We start from the raw sequence: 12,743 nt of genomic DNA, 5'->3' as shown, positions 1-12,743 counted from the left end.
GTGAGCTTCTTGAAGCTGGCCCCTTACAAACAGCACAAACAAGTGACTTAGTGACTTGTCTCTGAGATGTAATTTGCTTTAGAGAAAAGTGTCTCTGCTAAATGAATCAATGCAAAAGTACATCAAGAACACAATCTCTTATATTTTGTTCACATTGTGTTGATACTGTTCTCTTTTTTTTATGTTAATCGCAACTATTTTTCCAGGCTGTGACATAAGCGTAGGAACCCCAAATGAAACAGTCCCTCAGTCAAATCTTATCAGGTTTTGTCTTTCTGGTGCGGGTATGGTATCTGTGTGTAGACAGTCACCGTCATGGACGGGTCTTGCTTGGGGCTGGGAAAGGAATTAATGTTATATGCTGAAACTCAGTGATTATATATTCTTTTGCTAATAACATGCTAATAATACTCCTCCGTGAACCGCCACCTTATCGTGGTGGAGGGGTTTGAGTGCCTGAATGAGTCCAGGAGCTATGTTGTCTGGGGCTACATGCCCCTGGTAGGGTCTCCCATGGCAGACAGGTCCTGGATGACAGACGAGACAAAGCGCGGTTCAAAAACCCCTTATGACGAAAAAATCAAGGCGTCCGTTTACCCCGCCCGGTATGGGGTCACCGGGGCCCCACCCTGGAGCCAGGCCTGGGGGGGGGGCTCGCATGCGAGCGCCTGGTGGCCAGGTCTATGCCCACGGGGCCTGGCCGGGCTCAGCCCGAAGCCACAACGTGGAGCCGCTCTTCGGTGGGCTCACCACCTGCCGGAGAAACCGTAAGGGGCCGGTGCATTGTGATTTGGGCGGTGGTCGGGGCCGAGTGCCCGGCCAACCCAAACCTCGGGCGCCAACTCTGGTTTTTGGGACTTGGAATGTCACCTCACTGGCGGGGAAGGAGCCTGAGCTGGTGCGGGAAGTTGAGAGATACCGTCTAGATATAGTCGGGCTCACTTCCACTCACAGCTTGGGTTCTGGAACCACTCTACTCGATCGAGGGTGGACTCTCCACTATTCTGGCGTTGCCCAAGGTGAGAGGCGGCGGGCTGGTGTGGGCTTATTAATAGCCCCCCAGTTCAGCCGCCATGTGTTGGCTTTTTAGAGTCCCTGGGGGGCGTGCTGGAAAGCGCTCCCACTGGGGACTTTGTCGTTCTACTGGGGGACTTTAACGCCCACGTGGGCAGCGACAGTGATACCTGGAGGGGCGTGATTGGGAGGAACGGCCTCCCTGATCTGAACCCGAGCGGTGAGTTGTTATTGGATTTCTGTGCTAGTCGCGGTTTATCCATAACGAACACCATGTTCATGCATAAGGGTGTCCACCAGTGCACTTGGCACCAGGACACCCTAGGTCGGAGGTCGATGATCGACTTTGTAGTCGTTTCTTCTGACCTTCGGCCATATGTCTTGGACACTCGGGTGAAGAGAGGGGCTGAGCTGTCAACTGATCACCACCTGGTGGTGAGTTGGATTCGATGGCGGGGGAAAAAGCTGGACAGACCTGGCAGGCCCAAACGCATAGTGAGGGTCTGTTGGGAACGTTTGGCGGAGGCCCCTGTCAGAGAGGTCTTCAACTCCCACCTCCGACAGAGTTTCAACCAGGTCCCGAGGGAGGTGGGGGACATTGAGTCTGAATGGACTATGTTCCGCTCCTCCATTGTCGGTGCGGCTGTTCGGAGCTGCGGCCATAAGGTCTCCGGTGCCTGTCGCGGCGGCAATCCCCGAACACGGTGGTGGACACCGGAAGTAAGGGATGCCGTCAAGCTGAAGAAGGAGCTCTATCGGGCCTGGCTGGCTCATGGGACTCCTGAAGCAGCTGACAGGTACCGACGGGCCAAACGGAGCGCGGCTCTGGCAGTCGCCGCGGCAAAAACTCGGGCTTGGGAGGAGTTCGGTGAGGCCATGGAGGAAGACTTTCGGTCGGCCTCAAAGAGATTCTGGCAAACCGTCCGGCGACTCAGAGGGGGGAAGCGGTGTTCCACGAACACTGTTTACAGTGGAAGTGGTGCGCTGCTGACCTCAGCTGAGGATGTTCTCGGGCGGTGGAAGGAGTACTTTGAGGATCTCCTCAATCCCTCCGACACGCCTTCCGTAGAGGAAGCTGAGGCTGGGGACTCGGAGGGGGACTCGTCCATTACCCTGGCTGAAGTTGCTGAGGTAGTCAAAAAACTCCTCGGTGGCAAGGCTCCGGGGGTGGATGAGATCCGCCCCGAGTTTCTCAAGTCTCTGGATGTTGTGGGGCTGTCTTGGCTGACACGCCTCTGCAGCATCGCGTGGAGTTCGGGAACGGTGCCTCTGGACTGGCAGACCGGGGTGGTGGTCCCTCTTTTTAAGAAGGGGGACCGGAGATTGTGTTCCAACTACAGGGGGATCACACTCCTTAGCCTCCCTGGGAAAGTCTATGCCAGGGTACTGGAAAGGAGAATCCGACCGATAGTCGAACCTCGGATTCAGGAGGAGCAATGCGGTTTTCGCCCTGGCCGTGGAACACTGGACCAGCTCTATACCCTCACTAGGGTGCTGGAGGGTTCGTGGGAGTTTGCCCAACCAGTCCATATGTGTTTTGTGGACCTGGAGAAGGCATTCGACCGTGTCCCTCGTGGCATCCTGTGGGGGGTGCTTCGGGATTATGGGGTTCGGGGCTCGTTGCTACGGGCTGTTCGTTCCCTGTATGACCGGAGCAGGAGCTTGGTTCGCATTGCCGGCAGTAAGTCAGACCTGTTCCCGGTGCATGTTGGACTCCGCCAGGGCTGCCCTTTGTCACCGATTCTGTTCATTATTTTTATGGACAGAATTTCTAGGCGCAGTCAGGGAACGGAGGGTGTCTGTTTTGGTGGCCGCGAGATCTCGTCTCTGCTTTTTGCGGACGATGTGGTCCTGTTGGCTTCATCGAATCAAGACTTACAGCGTGCACTGGGGAGGTTTGCAGCCGAGTGCGAAGCGGCGGGGATGAGAATCAGCACCTCCAAATCCGAGGCCATGGTTCTCAGTCGGAAAAAGGTGGATTGCTCCCTCCGGGTTAGGGGGGAGTTGCTCCCTCAAGTGGAGGAGTTTAAGTATCTTGGGGTCTTGCTCACGAGTGAGGGAAAAATGGAGCGGCAGGTCGACAGACGGATCGGTGCGGCGTCCGCAGTAATGCGGTCATTGTACCGGTCTGTTGTGGTGAAGAGGGAGCTGAGTCGTAAGGCGAAGCTCTCAATTTACCGGTCGATCTACGTTCCTACCCTCACCTATGGTCATGAACTCTGGATCATGACCGAAAAAATGAGATCGCGGATACAAGCGGCAGAAATGAGTTTCCTCCGCAGAGTGGCTGGGCGCACCCTTAGGGATAGGGTGAGGAGCTCAGTCACCCGGGAGGAGCTCGGAGTAGAGCCGCTGCTCCTCCGCATCGAGAGGAGCCAGTTGAGGTGGCTCGGGCATCTGTTCCGGATGCCTCCTGGACGCCTCCCTGGGGAGGTGCTCCGGGCTTGTCCCACTGGGAGGAGGCCTCGGGCAGACCCAGGACACGTTGGAGAGACTATGTCTCCCGGCTGGCCTGGGAACGCCTTGGGGTTCCCCCAGAGGAACTGGAGGAGGTGTGCGGGGAGAGGGAGGTCTGGAGTACTCTGCTCGGACTGCTGCCCCCGCGACCCGGCCCCGGATAAAAGCGGAGGAAGATGGATGGATGGATGGATGCTAATAATACTAACTTTCTGTGTGAAGTTTGCATTTTCTCAACATGTCTGCATATGTTTCCACCAGATGCTCCTGTTTCCTCCCAGAGTCCAAAGACCTGTTGGCCAGAAGGATTGGTGACTCTATTATAACGCATAACTACGTGCAGTTATGTGAATTAAATAAGACAGCAGTTTCACTGCAGTGCTGTTGCAAACAGTGAGTGTGTGGACTGACGGACCCGGCGGACGGAAGGTGGTGCGCTGTTTAATGGATGGTGGGAGCCAACAAAGTTCCATCCATGTGAAGCAGGTAAAGACTTTGGGTCTGCCAGTTCAGTATGGATTAATATGTGTGTTAGGAAGGTTGCAACAGTCAAGCTTGAGTGAGAGAGAGCAGCATCCATGGCTGCTACCTACCAACCACAGACTGTTTCACATGCTGGTTGTGTACTGTCACAACAACGAATGCATTCAGGAGTCAGGGACACATTGGTCTAACTGAGAGACAAATACTGCATCCCAGGTGCCAGATGGCAAATAAAGAAAATCATATCTGCTTGCATGATTTGCAAAAGGTTCAGAGCAACTTCAGCTCAGCAGGTGACTGCAACCCTACCAAGGGACAGGATTGTTGAATCACCTTCATTTGAAATTACAGGCATTGACTTTGCTGGCACTCGTCAAGAACCGTACCGCTGTAGGAAAGGCATACATTGCGTTGTTCACTTGTGCTGTGACACGAGCGGTACACTTAGAGTTGGTGTTAGACTTGTCCACAGAAAAATTCCTCCTGGCTCTAAAGAGGTTTGTGTCCAGGTGTGGTCTCTGCAGAGAGATCTACTCAGACAATGCTCAAACCCTCAAAAGAGCTGATCATGAGCTCAGAGAACTCTGGGCAACAGTTAAAGAGCCTGAGCTTCTGGAATATTTTTCCTCAAATGGCATAAGGATGGAAGTTCATAGTAGAAAAGGCACCTTGGTGGGATGGATTTTGGGAACGGTTAATCTGATCAGTAAAAACAAGTCTGAAAAGAGTGATGGAGAGAGTTTTGTTGAGCTTTGAAGAATTGTCTTTGTTGTTGACAGAGGTGGAGGCAATAGTCAATTCAAGGCTGCTCACGTTTATGTACAATGAGGTGGAAGAACATCAAACGTTGACACCTGCACATTTTCTTGTTGGTAAAAGACTTATTTCCTTACCACCAAAGTCTTTCCACATTGAGAGTCAAGCCACCAACGGTGGTAAAGAGGAACTCACACAAAGATAGAAATATCGTCAGAGGCTTCTTAACGAGTACTAGAAGCGATGGAGAACGAAGTATCTGCTAGACTTGAAGTCTGCACATACCAGTAAGATTCCTCCTCCTACTCTACTGAGGGAAGAAGATCTGGTCTTGGTTAGAGAGGACCGAATGCCATGGCAGATCTGGAAAACTGGGATAATCAAGGAGCTATTCCCAGGAAGAGATGGACTTGTAAGGTTGTGCACTGTGCAGCTTCCAGCTGGGACTGTATTAAGACCTGTTCAGCATTTATATTCTTTAGAACTTTTGATTGCTACAGTCTTCATGGGGGGAATGTTGTATCTTTGATTGTTTGGGTTGGCGTTGTTTGATGTTGTGTGGAGAGGTGTTACTTGTATTTGGTTGCCAACTTGTGATTGCTGAGTGGTTGGCAGAAAGTTTGAATTTGTATAATTCAGAATGTGATTTATAGAACTGCCACTAGATGGCCACATGTTAATAATGTTCTTTGTTGAGCAAAAATGTGATACAGTAGAAGGTGGTATGGTGGGTCCTGCTCTCTGGTGGGTCTGGGGTTCGAGTCCCGGTTGGGGTGCCTTGTGAAGGACTGGTGTCCCATCCTGGGTGTGTCCCCTCCCCCTCCAGGCTTGCGCCCTGTGCTGCCGGGTTAGGCTCCAGTTCATGCTTGACATAATAGAGAAAAGTTTGCCTCAGAATGTACGAGTGGAGTGACAGATGTTTTTGTTGGTGTTTTAATTAAATGTAACATTATTATTAGGAAAAACCCAAAGTCGGTTTCGTCATTTGTGAACATGTGAAGCTATAACGTCTTAGTGACAACAAACACACCACACTAGACCACTACAAGCTACACCTAAAGGCAACATTAACTTTTATACACTGTGCAAAAGTAATGATGACAATGAACATAAATGTTTACATGTGTATTTATTCATTTGTCAGACACTTTTCTCCAAAGTGACAAACATCTCATAGAAAACACAATGTGTTCATTACATTAGGAATTATTCTACTAGGAATTATGCAATATGGCGCCAGCCGAGTGGCAGCTTGTTGCAGCAGCTCGTTAGATTTTTTTTTTTTTTTAAACTTGTTGCTTGTCAAACTGATCGTTGGCTTTTATTACTTTTTTATTTCTTTATTACTTTTTATTTTTAATGACCGTATCGCTGTTTTTCCTCACTTTTGTAATGGGGAGCCGTGCTGAGCGGAGTGGCGTTGTGTCTAGGTACACACGCGATCAGCTGCTAGCGCTCTCCTATACAGGATACCTGCCCGGATCTAGGCCTGTTACCCCGGAGGAGCTCAGGAGGAGACGCTGCGGGTGTAGAGCCGGTGCAAAGAGAAGAGCAAAGAGGAAGAGATTTAAACCATCTGTCCCGTCGATCATCACCGAGAACGTGAGGTCTTTGGGAAATAAGATGGACGAGTTGTGGGCACTGATTCGGACCCAGAGAGAGTACCGGGACAGGAGCATTTTGTGCTTTACGGAGACATGGCTGCAACCGGACTTCCCGGAACGCAGTGCCTCCATTCCCGGCTTCAGGATGGTTCGGGCGGACAGAGACGTCAGGCTGAGCGGTAAGAAGAGGGGCGGTGGGATTGCAGTGTTTGTGAATGAACGGTGGTGCAATCCCGGACATATTACTGTGAAGGAACGTTTCTGCTCGCCGGACACCGAACTCCTAGCTTTGAGTATTCGTCCATATTATTTACCACGGGAGTTCTCCTCCGTCATACTGGTCGGGGTTTACATTCCACCATCAGCTGATGAGGCATCGGCATGTGACGCTGTACACACCACAGTTGCTAGGCTACAGTCTCAGCACCCCGATGCTTTTGTGGCCGTTACTGGAGATTTTAATCATGTTAGATTGGACTCAATTCTTCCAACTTTTCATCAGTTCATTGATTGCACTACGCGGGAAAACAAAACATTGGACCTATTGTATGCAAATGTTGAGGATGCATATACCGCCACTGCCCTGCCCCCACTTGGTAGATCAGACCACAGTCTTATCCTTTTAACACCTCAGTATGTCCCTGCAGTTCAAAGGCAACTTATTTCCACAAGGAATGTGAGGAGGTGGACTCAGGAGGCCAGTGAGGTCTTGCAGGACTGCTTTGAAACAACAGATTGGGATGTGCTCTGCAGACCACATGGGGATGACATCAATAACATCACTGACTGCATCACGGACTATATTAATTTCTGTGAGGACACTATCATTCCAACCCGGCAGTACGCTGTTTTCCTAATAACAAGCCTTGGATTACCAGTGACCTAAAGGGTTTGCTGAACCAAAAGAAGAGAGCCTTCAGGTCTGGTGACAAGGACGAGATGAGAAGGATACAGCGCCAACTGAAGGTGGCACTGAGGAAGTGTAAAGACTCTTATAGACAAAAGCTGGAGAATAAACTCCAGGTGAACAACATGTGTGGAGGGGCATGAAGCAGATCACAGGATATAACATCAAAGATCGCCAGCAGGACGGCAGCCTGGACAGAGCCAATGAGCTGAATTTGTTCTTTAACAGGTTCAGCACTGGACCCCCTGCTGGCCCTCCCCACACCGGACCAGTCTTCACACCCTCTTTGTCATCCTCTAATGCCTTGCATCGTACCCACTCCCACCCCCCACAGTGTACATCTGACCACAACCACCCAATTCCAACCCCCATGAATGTGACCATCGGCCAGGTGAGAAGACAGCTGGAGAGACTCCATCAAGGCAAGGCGGCAGGCCCGGATCACATCAGCCCCCGGGTCCTGAGGTCCTGTGCAGCCCAGCTGTCTGGCATCCTGCAACACATCTTCAACCTGAATCTGTTGCAGGAAAGGATTCCTGTGCTATGGAAGACATCGTGTTTAGTACCGGTGCCAAAGATAGCCATCCCATCTGGCCCCAGTGACTTCAGACCAGTTGCCCTAACGTCACATGTTATGAAGGTACTGGAGAGACTGGTGCTGATACAGCTGAGACCACAGGTAAAATCTAGTCTGGACCCTCTTCAGTTTGCTTATCGGCCTCATATGGGTGTGGATGATGCCGTCGCCTATCTGCTGCATCGAGCTCATTCACACTTGGATGGTAGTGGCAGCACTATGAGGATCATGTTTTTTGACTTCTCCAGTGCCTTTAATACCATCCAACCTCTTTTGTTGAGTGAGAAGCTGCTGGGGATGGGTGTCAGTGCATCTACGGTCTCCTGGATCTCTAACTATCTGTCAGACAGGCCTCAGTTTGTACGGCTGGGGAGCTTCCTGTCTGATGTTTTGGTAAGCAACGCAGGAGCGCCACAGGCAACTGTTCTGTCACCATTCCTGTTCACTCTGTACACCTCTGATTTTCAGTATGATACTGAATCATGCCATTTGCAGAAGTTCTCTGATGACTCTGCAGTGGTGGGGTGTATTAGAGAGGGACAGGAGTTGGAGTATAGGCACCTGGTGGATAACTTTGTGGAGTGGTGCAGCAGGAATCATCTCCTAAATGTCAAGAAGACCAAGGAGATGGTCGTCGACTTTAGGAAGACAAGAACTGCAGTCAGACCCATAAAGATCCTGGGGGAGGAGGTTGAGACTGTTCAGAAATATAAGTACTTAGGTGTCCACTTGAACAGCAGTCTGGACTGGAGGGACCACACTGATGCTGTGTACAAGAAGGGAATGAGCAGACTCTATTTTCTGAGGAAGCTCAGATCTTTCAATGTGTGCAGCAAGATGCTGGAGATCTTCTATCAGTCTGTTGTTGCGAGCGCCATCTACTTTGCCGTGGTCTGCTGAGGGAGCAGCATCAATGCCAGAGATGCAGGCAGGGTGAACAAGCTCATCCCTAAGGCCGGCAGCATCATTGGACAGAACATGGAGACGTTTGAGTCAGTGAGGAATAGGAGGTCACTGAACAAACTGCTCTCCATCATGGACACTCCTTCCCACCCACTGCACAGCATGCTGCAAAGACAGCGAAGCTCATTTTCTAAAAGAATCATTCAGCTCCGCTGCCGTAAAGAACGGTTCAGGAAATCATTCCTACCGTTTGCAATAACACTGTACAACAGCTCACCTCTGTGTGACAGATGAACTATTCAGCACTATTGTTAGTTCATCTTGTTACGACTTCATAATGATTATATTACCGTTTTGTACAACTTGCACTTTACTGTTGCACTACATACTGTTTCAATTAATTTAATATACTTTTTATTCTTTTATTCTTCCAACAGTATACATACTTGTACATATATTTTTATCTTGTATTTTAACTTGTATTTTTCCACTTGTTTTATATGTTTTTTTTTAAATATATACTGCAAGTATTTATCTGACTTGTGTTCTGCTGCTGTAACATAATTTCCCTTGTGGGATCAATAAAGTATATCTATCTATCTATTAGGAGAAAGAGACATAGCTGCAGATGTGTGATTCTTAAGTACAGTTAGTTTCCTTCACCAGATGCACCGACATTCATCACACAAGTAGCTGCATAAAACTTTACCAGAATATTGCTGATTCCTAATCACCTTCTTAGTAGTTTTTTTTTTTTTTTGAGATACATATAAACATTTACTTTCTATTGCAGGAGCGGCTCTGTAAAGGATTGATCTGAGCATCATCATGAACATTTATTTATACCTTGTTTGAACTTAAGAGATCATGGGCAAAGTGAGTCTGGAAGAGATGAGTTTTAAATACATTAATACAAGAAAAATGTTTTTGCACCATAAATGTAAAAAAAATTATAAAGAATTGTTCTAACTTTTACAAGGTGCTGATTGCTATAAGAAGGCAGTGCGTTTGGCAAGGACAGGGGAGGGCACAGGAGTTAAGCTGTGTGACAGCGAAGGTCAAAAGTTGGACTCCTGTTCCACTGGATTTGGACTGTTGATGTCATCCAAGCATCAATTTGTACTGAACTCACATGCAGCCAAACATGAACAGTTCACAATTTTCCCATATTTTTCATCCTACAGTTCCTGGTCTATGAAAGCAGATGGATAAATTTAAGTTTCAGCTCAATTTCCAGTCTTTCCCTCGTCCTCCCTCAGCTTCTTCTCCTCGTCCACCTTCTCGTCCTGTGTTGAAGGCACACCTGTAGGAAACGATCAAACCATAGTTACAGTGGTGGAATAATTTTGCATACATCTCAGGTTCAATGTACCTTCGCAGGAGATACAACGGTGGCAAGCAGCGTATGCTGGGAGACGAATCAGCAGAGTGGCTCCCCGAGCAGTGCAGGCACTGGTTTTTCTTTTTATACAAAAGACAGGGAGCATCTTATCGGTGTGCAGCACGTTTTGGGCTCTGGTTACTAGAGTATCAGGTGTAGGTGAGGTAACTCAGCAAGTTCTATAACATGACTCAGTACATCTCTATGTGAATTTTCTATGAGATGAACGTCACTTTGGAGAAAAGCGTCTGCTAAGTGGATACATGTACATTTAAATATAAATGTCTACACAGGGTTTCCATCTCAGATTCCACGCCAGTCCCGCCACTCGGCCCGTGAGCTGCACTGCTGACTCGTTTACTTATTTTAGATAAAAAACCAGGAAGAGGCAGTGTATGGAAATGAATAAATGTATCTGTATATTAAAACTAATAAAGCTTGCAAGCATTGGCCTGAACATGAATTATACAGCTAGTTTAATATGGTTAGCTAAATGTCTAACTTAGTTGTTTAAGTGATCATCCATGGCTGATGCAGACACTGAAGTTGTGGCTAGAAAGCCCCCAGAGGTCAGTAGCTAGTTAGTGAATAGTTAGTAAATAGTTAGTAAGTGAGCTACAGAACAGGAGAAGAGCAACAACTTACTGTGACGATCTTAGAGCTGATGTGGAGTTCACTTGGGCTGAGACTATGGTCCTTGGGCAGACAAAGATAATGGATGGGTGACAGGTGTAGGTGGAGTGTAGCCCATGTACCCTTTAGTGTTGGGGATGCAAAATTACCTTTTAGGTTCAATAACCCAAATGGGACCAGACTCCTGGATCCAATGGGATTCCAATAATGCTAATGAGCAGTTTTTTGCAAAAAGCTCTACCATCACTTATCCTGGCTGTGAATGAACTGGGTTAGCAATGAAACTGAGATCAAATCATGCAAAAAAAAAAAAAAAAAAAAAACCTGAAATACTGTATTTAAACCACACTGCTCAACTACTACTTAAGTTCTCGATTTTGCAAATGGAAAGTGTATACCATTACTGAAATGTTTAAACTGTACCTTTCCTAAACCGGAACCATCATTTCTAGCACTGACAGGTAATAATATAACAATTTATGAATTGGTATTTGGAAAGGTGAGGTACAAAGACTGACTGTATATACAAAGCATTTTGAGCAGTGACAGCAAAGAGTTCATGTAACGTTCATCATGACCACAAGTTCAAAGTGCCAAGGGTATTAAAATATGTACAAATGAGCTAAAGTAAAATGCAAAAAATGAACATACATTCTAGAGGCATCAGACTACAGTACAGTCAGTACCAGTGACCATATATTGGTGACTTAAGGTGTAGGAAACCCCACTGCACAACACAGACTAGTAGACATGGACATTGACACTGACCTGGAGACTTGTTTCAGGTCTCTAGTGAAGTTTCGAGTAAACAGAATGCAGCAAAAGCTCAATAAAGGTAAACTCAACACATGAGTCAAAGTTCAGCTCCTGTCATGTTGGAGGAACATTAATTCTGAACAGAGTAAAGTTTTTACTTTGTTTTAAATGTTTAGTTTTTCCTACCTCTTGTTTTGCACCAACAGTAAACAGCCACAGCCACCAGCACTATGACCACCACCCCTCCAAAGACACCAGCAACGATGTAGCCAGCTGAAGGACCTTTGGGTGAAATAGAATTTAAAACATGATTAACATGGCGAGTAAATCCTGACAAATCACTGCACATCTATCACATTATAATATTAAATATTCTTGATTATCTGAACAACTTTCAGCAGGATGGAGCTCATCAAACACAGATACCACCTTTTACCCTCCTTTACCACTCAGGAGTTTCAACCACAGCTGTACCACCATCCACACTGTGGTATAAAGATACTGTAATAATAAAGAGTCAAAACACTTTATTGTTTCGACTTGAACCACTGACCTGGAAATAAGTCCATCTCAATGAGAGGGTCACTGTGCTCCTCACTCTTAGGGTTACTGAACACACAGGTGTAACTTTTACTCTGCTCTCCACTCTTCTCCACCATCAAGGTGTTTCCCTCCTTTACAGTTTCATTGTTCTCTTTCCAGGAGTATTTGGTGTGTTTAGTCTCCTCTCCCACACAGGTCAGGATGCACTGGGTCCAACTGCAGGACGTCGTCACACTGGGTTTGGACACAGGATCTGTAGAGGAAAAGAGTTGCTCAGATAAACAAGGTAAATACAGATGTAAACAAATCTGTGGCTCTACAGACTCTTGATGTCACACTGATACTCAGATTGTCGCGTTTTGTCCTCCACTGGACACCAGAGTGCTGATGGACTGACCACTCATTGTCCAGGGGGATGATTATGATGATGAAGATGGTGTGTATGTGTGTGTTTGTGTGTGTGTGTAGTGTGTGTAGTGTGTGTCTGTGTCATGAGCAGTGAACAGTTCTGGCCTTTCAGGAAGAACACTGTAAGAGTTACTGTAGTGATCCCTATCAGTACAGTAACAGGGGCAACATGGCGGCACAGCAAGTAGCGCTGCTGCCTCACAGTGCCTGGGTGGTGTGAAAGGATGTGGGTTTGATCCCCACTCAGTCTGTGTGGAGTTTGTGTTCTCCCCGTGTCTACATGGGTTTGCTCTGGGTGCTCCGGTTTCCTCCCACAGTCCA

General features: G+C 47.7%; 1 long non-coding RNA gene across 1 annotated transcript; it reads right to left on the bottom strand.

The window, feature by feature from the left end:
• Positions 1–9,640: 9,640 nt before the first annotated feature.
• LOC108931716 (uncharacterized) lies at positions 9,641–12,105 on the bottom strand. Its single transcript, XR_003798135.1, has 4 exons — positions 12,025–12,105; positions 11,658–11,753; positions 10,728–10,838; positions 9,641–10,004 (listed from the first exon to the last, which is right to left on the bottom strand). It is a non-coding gene; the product is annotated as an uncharacterized LOC108931716 (long non-coding RNA).
• Between the last annotated feature and the right edge of the window lie 638 nt (positions 12,106–12,743).

This window comes from Scleropages formosus, chromosome 14 (genome assembly GCF_900964775.1).
Source record: "Scleropages formosus chromosome 14, fSclFor1.1, whole genome shotgun sequence".
NCBI lineage: Eukaryota > Metazoa > Chordata > Actinopteri > Osteoglossiformes > Osteoglossidae > Scleropages > Scleropages formosus.
Note: the sequence above shows the minus strand (reverse complement) of the source record. Positions and strands in the feature narration are given on the sequence as shown.